This window comes from Oryctolagus cuniculus, chromosome 21 (assembly GCF_051225735.1).
Source record: "Oryctolagus cuniculus isolate XC-2025 breed Fujian yellow rabbit chromosome 21, ASM5122573v1, whole genome shotgun sequence".
Taxonomy (NCBI): domain Eukaryota; kingdom Metazoa; phylum Chordata; class Mammalia; order Lagomorpha; family Leporidae; genus Oryctolagus; species Oryctolagus cuniculus.
Window position 1 is genome coordinate 40,759,273 of NC_142887.1, and position 10,689 is coordinate 40,769,961.

General features: G+C 39.1%; 1 pseudogene; it reads left to right on the forward strand.

The window, feature by feature from the left end:
• Positions 1–9,507: 9,507 nt before the first annotated feature.
• On the forward strand, positions 9,508–9,575 carry LOC149119953 (U6 spliceosomal RNA; annotated as a pseudogene).
• Positions 9,576–10,689: the final 1,114 nt, after the last annotated feature.

Sequence of the window (10,689 nt, forward strand, 5' to 3'; positions counted from 1 at the left end):
GAATTCTGATTGAATTCACCTCAAAATCACACTCACACTCATTTGGGAGGGAATTAGAATCTGTCCCCTCAGCAGAAGCGTTCTATGTCATTTTCCAAAACACAGAAACTCATCTTGGTCGTGTTGCCTGTAGATTTCTAATCCTGAAAGGGCAATGCGCTGTGTTTTTTTTTTTTTCTTTCTTTCATAATGGCTACTCTCCAAAATCTTGCTTGTATTGCATCAGAATACAAAATTTGGGAATAAGAAGGCAAAACCGACTCAGACCCAGAAAACATTTAGGAAATTGGCACTCAAAAAACCACAAATCGGCTGAGGCACCCAAAACAATGACAGCAAGCCAGAAGTGGAGCAAGCCAACAGCTGTGCCCTGATTGAAAAAGAACCTTCCTCTTGCGCCCTGAACTCAATATGCCAGCCTCAAAACCAAAGCTCACATCAGAAAATTCATTACAAACCATGATAAATAAGAAAAAAGAGAAAAAAGCCAAAGAAATGCAAGAGTCCTTTGTGATATTTGGCAGGATTTAGACACAAAGAAACTGGCTGTTTCCAGATTCATCCCCCCCTTCCACAGACTGACTTTGGAATTCTGATTGAATTCACCTCAAAATCGCTCTCACACTCCATTTGGAGGGAATTAGAATCTGTCACCTCAGCAGAAGCGTTCCATGTCATTTTCCAAAACACAGAATCTCACCTTGGTTTTGTTGCCTATGGATTTCTAATCCTGAAAGGTCAATTTGCTGTGTTTTTTTTTTTTTCTTTCATAATGGCTACTCTGTCCAAAATCTTGCTTGTATTGCATCAGAATACAAAATTTGGGAAGGAAGAAGGCAAAACCAACTCAGACCCAGAAAACATTTAGGAAATTGCCACACAAGAAACCACAAATCAGCTGAGGCACCCAAAACAATGACAGCAAGCCAATTGGAGCTAGCCAAGAGCTGTGCCCTGATTGAAAAAGAACCTTCCTCTTCAGCCCTGAACTCAATACGCCAGCCTCAAAACCAAAGCTCACATCAGAAAATTCATTACAAACCATGATAAATAAGAAAAAGAGAAAAAAGCCAAAGAAATGCAAGAATCCATAATGATATAAGGCTTGATTTAGTCGCTAGGCAACCGGCTGTTCCCGGATTCACCCACCCCTCCAGCTGACTGCCTGTGGAATTCTGACTGAATTAACCTGAAAATCACAGTGAAACTCAGTTTGGAGGCAGTTAATATCTGTCACCTCAGCCAAAGTGTTCCATTTTTTTTTCCAAAACACAAAAACTCACCTTGGTAATGTTACCTGTAGATTTCTAAGCTTCAAATGCCTATTTGTTGGGTTTTTTATTTCATAATGGCTATTCTGTACAAACTCTTCTTTAAATTGCATCAGAATACAAAATTTGGGAAGGAAGAAGGCAAAGCCAACTCAGACCCTGAAAACATTTGGGAAATTGCCACACAAGAAACCACAAATCGGCTGAGGCACTCAAAACAATGACAGCAAGCCAGAAGTGGAGCAAGCCAACAGCTGTGCCCTGATTGAAAAAGAACCATCCTCTTGTGCCCTGAACTCCATATTGCAGCCTCAAAACCAAAGCTCACATCAGAAAATTCATTACAAACCATGATAAATAAGAAAAAAGTGAAAAAGCCAAAGAAATGCAAGAATCCATAATGATATTGGGTTTGATTTAGTTGCAAGGAAACTGGCTGTTCCCAGATTCATCCACCACTAAAGCTGACTGCCTGTGGAATTCTGACTGAATTAACCTGACAATACCAGTGAAACTCAAGAAACCAAATTTCAGCTGAGGCACCCAAAACAAAGACAATAGCCAGAATTGGAGCAAACCAAGAGCTGTGTCCTGTTTGAAAAAGACCATTCCTCCGGTGCCCTGAACTCTATATTGCAGCCTCAAAACCAAAGTTCACATCAGAAAATTCATTACAAACCATGATAAATAAGGGAAATGTGAAAAAGCCAAATAAATGCAAGAGTCCTTTGTGATATTTGGCTGGATTTAGACACAAAGAAACTGGCTGTTTCCAGATTCATCCCCCCCTTCCACAGACTGACTCTGGAATTCTGATTGAATTCACCTCAATATCGCACTCACATTCATTTGGGAGGGAATAGAATCGGTCCCCTCAGCAGAAGCGTTCTATGTCATTTTCCAAAACACAGAAACTCATCTTGGTTGTGTTGCCTGTAGATTTCTAATCCTGAAATGGCAATGCGCTGTGTTTTTTTTTTTTTTTCTTTCATAATGGCTACTCTCCAAAACATGCTTGTATTGCATCAGAATACAAAATTTGGGAATAGGAAGGCAAAACCGACTCAGACCCCGAAAACATTTAGGAAATTGCCACTCAAGAAACCACAAATCGGCTGAGGCACCCAAAACAATGACAGCAAGCCAGAATTGGAGCAAGCCAACAGCTGTGCCCTCATTGAAAAAGAACCTTCCTCTTGTGCCCTGAACTCAATATGCCAGCCTCAAAACCAAAGCTCACATCAGAAAATTCATTACAAACCATGATAAATAAGAAAAATGAGAAAAAAGCCAAAAAAATGCAAGAATCCATGATGATATTGGACTTGATTTAGTCTCAAGAAAACCGAATGTTCCCGGATTCATCCACACCTCCAGCTGATGCCTGTGGAATTCTGACTGAATTAACCTGAAAATCACAGTGAAACTCAGTTTGGAGGCAATTAATATCTGTCACCTCAGCCAAAGTGTTCCATTTGATTTTCCAAAACACAAAAACTCACCTTGGTCGTGTTACCTGTAGATTTATATTCTTCAAATGCCCATTTGTAATGTTTTTTATTTCATAATGGCTACTCTGTCCAAACTCTTGTTTGTGTTGCGTCAGAATACAGAATTTGGGAATGAAGAAGGCAAAGCCAACTCAGACCCAGAAAACATTTAGGAAATTGCCACACAAGAAACCACAAATCGGCTGAGGCACCCAAAACAATGACAGCAAGCCAGAATTGAAGCAGGCCAACAGCTATGCCCTGTTTGAAAAAGACCATTCCTCCTGTGCACTGAACTCTATATTGCAGCCTCAAAACCAAAGCTCACATCCGAAAATTCATTACAAACCATGATAAAAAGAAAAAAGAGAAAGAAGCCAAAGAAATGCAAGAGTCCTTTGTGATATTGGGCTTGATTTAGTTGCAAGGAAACCAGCTGTTCCCGGATTCATCCACCCCTCCTAGCTGACTGGCTGTGGAATTCTGATTGAATTCACCTGAAAATCGCACTTACTCTCGATTTGGAGGAAATTAATATCTGCCCCTCAGTGGAAGGGTTCTATGTCATTTTCCAAAACCCAAAAACTCATCTTGGTCATGTTGCCTATGATTTCTAATCATGAAAACCCAATATGTTCTGTTTTTCAATTTCCTGATGGATCCTCGTTCTAAACCCTTGTTTGTATTGCATCAGAATACACAATTTGAAAAGGAAAAAGGCAAAACCAACTCAGACCAACAAAGCATTTAGGAAAAAGTCGCTCAAAATGAAAAATTGCCTGAGGCACCCAAAGCAATTACAGAAAGCCAGAATTGGAGAGAAACAACAGCTGTGCCCTAATTGAAAAAGACCATTCCTCTGGTTCCCTGAACTCCTTAAGCCAGCCTCAAAACCACAACCCACATCAGAAAATTTATTACAAACCATGTAAATAAGAAAATGTGAAAAATGCAAAAAAGAAAAAAGAAATGCAAGAGTCCTTCGTGATATGGCGCTTGTTTTAGTACAAGGAAACCAGCTGTTTCCGGATTCATCCACCCCTCCCAGCTGACTGACTGTGGAATTCTGATTGTATTCACCTGAAAAGAGAGAACATTTATAAGTATATTGGGACTGTGGAACCTGTCATTTACCAATCACATGTTAGACTGAATCATAGACCAAATATAGGGAAGAAATCCTATGCATGTAAACCTTGTGGGAATTCATTCAGTATTAAATACCCTCCATCACAGCACTCATATTGTGGAAAACCCTCATGTGTGTAATGATTGTGTGGAAACCACTCACCAGAAGTCAGATCTCATTAGACATCAGAGAATTCACACAGGGTTGAAATCTTACAAATCTAATGACTGTGGGAAGTTCTTTGGCCAGAAGAAACACCTCATAAATCATCAGAGAATTCACACAGGTGAGAAACCTTTTGAATGTAATGACTGTGGAAAATCCTTTGGCCAGAAGGCAAACCTCATAAATCATCAGAGAATTCACACAGGTGAGAAACCTTATGAATGCAATTACTATGGAAAATCCTTTGGCCAGAAGGCAAACCTCATAAATCATCAGAGAATTCACAGAGGGGAGAAACCTTATGAATGCAATCATTGTGGAAAAGCCTTTGCTGAGAAATCAAAGCTCACAAAGCATCAGACAATTTGTACTGGGGGAAACCTTATGATTGCAATGACTGTGGAAAAACCTTTGCTGAGAAGTCAAACCTCAGAAAGTATCAGAGCCTTCACACCATGGAGAAAGCTTATAAATGAAATGACTGTGGAAAAGCCTTTGGTCCCATCCTTGCATACCAAGGATAAATCCCACTTGGTCTGGGTGGATGATCTTTCTGATGCATTGTTGGATTCAATTGGCCAGAATTCTGTTGCAGATCTTTGCATGTATGTTCATCAGGGAAATTGGTCTATAATTACTTTCTTTGTTGCACTTTTTTCAAGTTTAGGAATGAAGGTGATGTTGGCTTCATAGAAAGAATTTGGGAGAATCGCCTCTCTCTCAATTGTTTTGAATAACTTGAGAAGAATTGCAGTTAGTGCTTTAAATGTCTGTTAGAATTCAGCAGTGAAGCCTTCCAGTTTTGGGGTTTTCTTGGTAGTGATGGTCTTTATTACTGGTATCATTTCCATCTGGTTATGTGTGTGTTTAGGTTTTCTATATCTTTGTTGCTCAATTTAGGTAGGTTTTATGGATGGAAGGATGGTGGAAAGCCTCTTTGCTGTACTTCATAACTCATAAGATATCAGAGTATCCACACAGGGAATTTTCTACTTGACCTTTTTGTGCAAGTTATATCTCATGAAATATTAGAGAATTCACCAAGGGGAGAAATGCATGAATATAATACATGTGAATAGCCTTTGTGGTGCAAATCAGACCTCATCAAACATAAAAGAATTCTCATGGGGAGCAATTTTATGAATGTAATGACTCAGAGCCTTTTACCATAATTCAGCCCTCATTGTACATCATCAAATTCATATAGGGAAAAACTCCTTTGAAAGTAAAATCCCTTTAATTAGAAGCCATACCTCATAAGACAACAGGGAATTCACGTGGGAGAGAAACCTTATGGGTGTAATGAGTGTTGGAAAGCTCTGCCCAAATCTCTCCTTATATCAGAATGCACAACATATATATCTAATGAATGAAATAAATGTGAGAAAGTCATTTCACATAGGTAATGCCTCATAATCCATCATGGAATTTGAACAAGGGAGAGACCTTAACAATATAATGAATGTGGAAGAGCTTTTCTCCAAAATTCATGTAAGTATTGTGACAAAACCTTTTGCTGGAAATCACATCCTATCCAACAGAGACTCATGTAAAGGAGAAAGCTTATAAATATTATTAGAGTCAGAAGTCAATGGTACATCAGAGAATTGACACAGGTGGTTTCTTAGGCGTATACTGATTGTGCAAAAACATTTTCTTTATTTCAGGCTTGTATAGACACAGAATTCACAAAAGGTGATAGTCTTTGCATGCTGTAAATACAATAAAACCTTTAGCCAGAAATTAGACATCAACAGACTTCAGAGAATTCATAAGGAACAAAAGTCTATGCAATGAATTTGGAAAATGTATTTCTGTTATAAATCAGTCTTCAATTCCCATGAATAGACTCACAAATGAGAAAACATGCATGCATAGAAAAGTTTTGTACCATAAATTATCTCTAGATGGTAAACTAATATATCACACAAAAGAAATATCATGAGTGTAATGGAATTGGGAAACCCTTTGCTATAAGGCAGATTTCCAGAAAGCTTAGCAAGATTACAGAAAAGTCTCTGAAAATGTAACATGTCTGAAAGATTTGTTGGCATCACAAACTGGAGGATAGCTCAAGTGCATGTGTTTTTGTGCCTGGCATCCAAATTGATATCTCTTTTTCTTTGATGAATTCCTTGTTTATTTATTTAGCAGATTTAGAGACAAAGGATTCCTGTCCATTGATTTACTACTATATGCCCACAATTGCCATGGTAAAGTATATGGCAAAAACTGAGTGCTGGGGGCTGTGAATCTGATTCATCACTGATAACATTGAAGACATTGGTTCCTGGTTCTTATGCTGCTATGCATGGAAATGTTTCTCTAATTTCATTTTCAAATAGTTCATTGTTAATATAAAGAAATGCTTCTAATTTTTAAAATTTCATTGAAATAATTTGTGATTAATGTGTCCTAGTCATGCATTATTACAGGGTGTAGTGCAATATTTGCACACATTTATGCAGTAAAAAGTGATCAAGCTAAGCAACTACAGTTTTATTAAGTTTTTAAAGAGTTATTTATTTGAAAGACAGAGTTACAGAGAGAAGTAGCAGCAGAGAGAGAGAGAGGTCTTCCTCTGCCGGTTCACTCCCCAGATGGCCACAATGGCCGGAGCTCTGCCAATCTGATTCCAGGAACCAGGAGCTTCTTCCAGATCTCCCACTTGGGTGCAGGGACCCAAGGACTTGGGCCATCTTCTACTGCTTTCCCAGGCCATAGCAGAGAGTTGGATCAGAAGAGGAGCAGCCAGGACTAGAACTGGTACCCACATGGGATGCTGGTGCTTCAGGCCAGGGTGTTAGCCCACTGTGCCACAATGCTGGCCCCCAAGCAACTACAGTTTCTAATTCTTCTCCATGATTTGAGACTACCAGCTCCTCTCCTTCAGTTCTTTACACAGAACCTAATATGGTTGAATGTAGTCATCTCATTATATTATGGAACACCAGAAGTTCTTTCTGCCTCTTTGATTTTTGATACCTATTATCCAATCCCCCTCTATCCCTAGCTGCTTCCCTTCTCAGCCTCTAGTAATCACAGTTCTGTGTTCAGATCCATTATTTTCTTTCACTTCCACATGCGACAAGGACCAGGTGACATTTGTGTTCCTGCTTCTGGCTTATTTCAATTAATTTAATAATATTTTGTTCTTTTTTTGTATCTAAAAGAGGTTGCCCTGTCCATTGTTTTTCATTGATGGACAGCTAGATTGGTTTCACATCCTGGCTGCAGTGAACTGTGTTATAGTGGCTGTGTTATGGGAAAATTGCTGTATCTTTGATATGCTCTCCTCCTTTCCTTCTAATAAAATTTCCTTATTCTATATAGCCAAGAGCAAGATAACTCTCACATGGTAGGTCAATTTTTATCTTAGTTTAATTTTTGTTATTTATTTGAAAGAGTTACAATAGAGGTAGAGACACAGAGAGGTCCTCCATTAGCTGGTTCGCTCTACAGATGACTACAAAGGCCAGAGTTATGCCATTCTGAAACCTGGAGACAGGAGCTTCCTCTGGGTCTCCCTCATGGGTGCATGGGCCCAAGGACTTGGGCCATCTTCTACTGCTATCCCAGGAGATAGCAGAGAGCTGTATTGGAAGAAGAGCAGCTGGAACTAGAACTGGCACCCAAATGGGATGCTGGCCCTTCAGGCCAGGGCTTTAACTCACTGCACAACAGCGCCAGCCCCAATTTTTATCCTTTTTAAGGAATGACCATACTGTTCTGCATAACATCTGTACTAACTTGTGTTTTCACCTACCATATATGGTGGTTTTCTTTTCCCATGTGCTCTCTAGCATTTGTTATTTTTTATCAGTTTGGCATAAAAATGATATAGTATTGTTCATGTTTTTGTGTATTTTGAAATCAGTTAATTTGTTTATTAAATCTTTATTATTTGAAAGGTGGATTTAGAGAGAGAGGGAAAGACATAGATAGCTTTCATCTGCTGGCTCACACCCCAGAGAGTTTCAACAGTTGAGCCTGGGGCATGCTGGAGTCAGGAGCTTCATCCAAGTCTCCCACATGAGTGGCAAGGACCTGAGTCCTTCGTCCATCTTCTGCTGGTTTCCCAGGTGTTTAGCAGTGAGCTAAATTGGAAGTGGAGATTCCTAAACTCAAAGTGGAACTCAGATGTTATGCTGGCCTCACAGATTGCAGCTTTCCCCACTTGGCCACAATGCCAGCCCCTCTATCAATTTAATTCCTCAAAAATAGCTCAGTAATGTTGGCATCTATCTCATTTTGTTTTTTCTCTGTTATTATTCAACTTATTGATGTCTTATTTTTGTTCACATTATTCCTCTCAATTGCTCTACCTGAGGTGAGTAGGGCTGCTGTGTTGCTTAAATGAAGTGTATGCTTTAGATTACTCATTTAATGAGTGCATGTCATTCACATAGCACTTCACTGAAGTTCTACTATGTCCCAAATCCTCTTCTAGGCACAGAATTTAGACCACTTTTCTCTTAGGCCCAGATCTTGCCTTTAACATACTACTTGGAATTTAGTAGCTCATGAAATCTGCAGACTGCATAAATGAATGAATATTTTGAGGGCTGTGCTTTTGTGGAGGAACTTCATAGGAGACCGAAGGAATAAAATAAATCAAAAGTATCCACAGTATATAGAATGTATACTATTTTACAAGTCACAGAGAAGAAGAAGAAGAAGAAGGAAAGTAGTAAGACTAGAAAGTTTGTGGCAAGACTAACAGGCGCTGGTCAAGAACTTAATAAGCACATTAGGAAAGCAGTAAGGTTTCTTTTTTTTTTTTTGAGGAAAAGTTTTTATTTCTAGTGATGAAATTGGCTACAGAACATTATGAAAGTTTAAAAATACAAAGAGAATTGTCTATAATTAATAGATTCAAAATTTGACAATCAGTGAATATCATTATTAGTCATTACCAACAACAGTTATTGATTTGAAAGGCAGAGTGACAGGAAGAGGGAACCACTGCTTCACTCCCCAGACACTTGCAATAGCCAAAGCTTGACCAAGCCAAAACCAGGAACTGGGAATTCATTCTGGATGTCCCATTTGGGTGCAGGGACCCAAGCACTTCTGCCATCCTCCGTCTCCTCCCAGGGTGCACACTAGCAGAAACTTGCCTCAAAGCAGAGAAGCTACCACTCAAGCCAGGCATTTGTATATGGGATGTGGGTGTGTGGTGGTGATAGCAAGCCCTCATGGATAAAAAAAAAAAAAAAAAAAAAAAAAAAACAAAAAAAAAAAAAACACAAAGTTATTTCTATGCCAAGGAAATTACTCTGTAGTCTTTCTCTTATAAACTACGTATTGCTGAACCTAGATAATTTTTCCTTTATTTAACAATGACATGAAAATGTCAGTTGAGTTGGCTTTCCTGAAGACCTTGTTTCTTGAATATTAGTGGCTAGCTGAGATAAATTCTTTTCATCTCTTTCTCGCTTCGGCAGCACATGTGCTCGCTTCGGCAGCACATATACTAAAATTGGAATGATACAGAGAAGATTAGCATGCCCCTGCGCAGTAAGGTTTCTTTACCTCCCTGTAGGCTCTGCTCTCCAGAGGTGAACAGGGTCCTCTAAACCCACTTGCTGCACACACAAACACCTGAGTGTTGTATTCTCCCACAGGTGTTGGAGACTGATATGGTGTTCTGATTTATATTTACATAATGGCTAGTGACATCGGGCATATTCACATGTTTTGACCATGTACATTTCTTCTGAGAAATGTCTATTCAGATCCTTGCCTGTTTCTTCACTGTATTTTTTGGAGTTTTTCCAATTCATGTAAATGTTCTGGAAATCTGTAAACATTCAGAGTTTTAATTTTTCCTGCCATCTGTTCATTGTATCTACACTCTGATGTTTACTTTGTTGTGAAGAAGTATCTTAGTTGGATATACTCAAATGTCTCTGTTTTTATTTTTGTGACTATTGCTATTGGAATCTTACCCAAAAGCTATTGTGTGTTGACAATATTTAGAGTTTCCCTATGTGTACTTGGGTTTGGGTCTTATGATTACATTTTAATTCACTGTGAGTTCACTTTCACATAGTGTAAGAGATGTTGGAGTCTCTTTTCAGGCTTCTACATATGGATAATCAAGTTCCTCTGCACCACTTGTGAAAGAGATTCTTCTTTCTCCAGTTCATTTTAGTTCCTTTGTTAAATATGAGTTGCTGGTAGAAATTTGGGTTTATTTCTATGCTACCAAGTCTTTTCCATTGAACTATGTGTCTGTTATTATATCAGTGCTAACACTTCTTCTTTTTTTTTTGCAGTATATTTATTTGAAAGGCAGAGTTACAGAGAGGTAGAGGCAGAGAGAGAGAGAGGTCTTCCATCCACTGGTTTACTCCCCAAATGGTCACAATGGCCGGAGCTCTGTTGATCTGAATCCAAGTGTCAGGAGCTTCTTCCAGGTCTCTATGCAGGTGCAGGGGCCCAAAGACTTTGGCCATTTTCTACTTTTTTCTCAGGCTATACCAGAGAGGGGTATAAGAAGTGGAGCAGCTGGGAAACATACTGGCACCCATATGAGATGCCGGCACTGCAGACGGTGACTTTACCTGCTTTGTCATAGTGCTGACCCCTGTAATATGTCTTAAAATATGGTGTGATGTCTCCAGCTTTT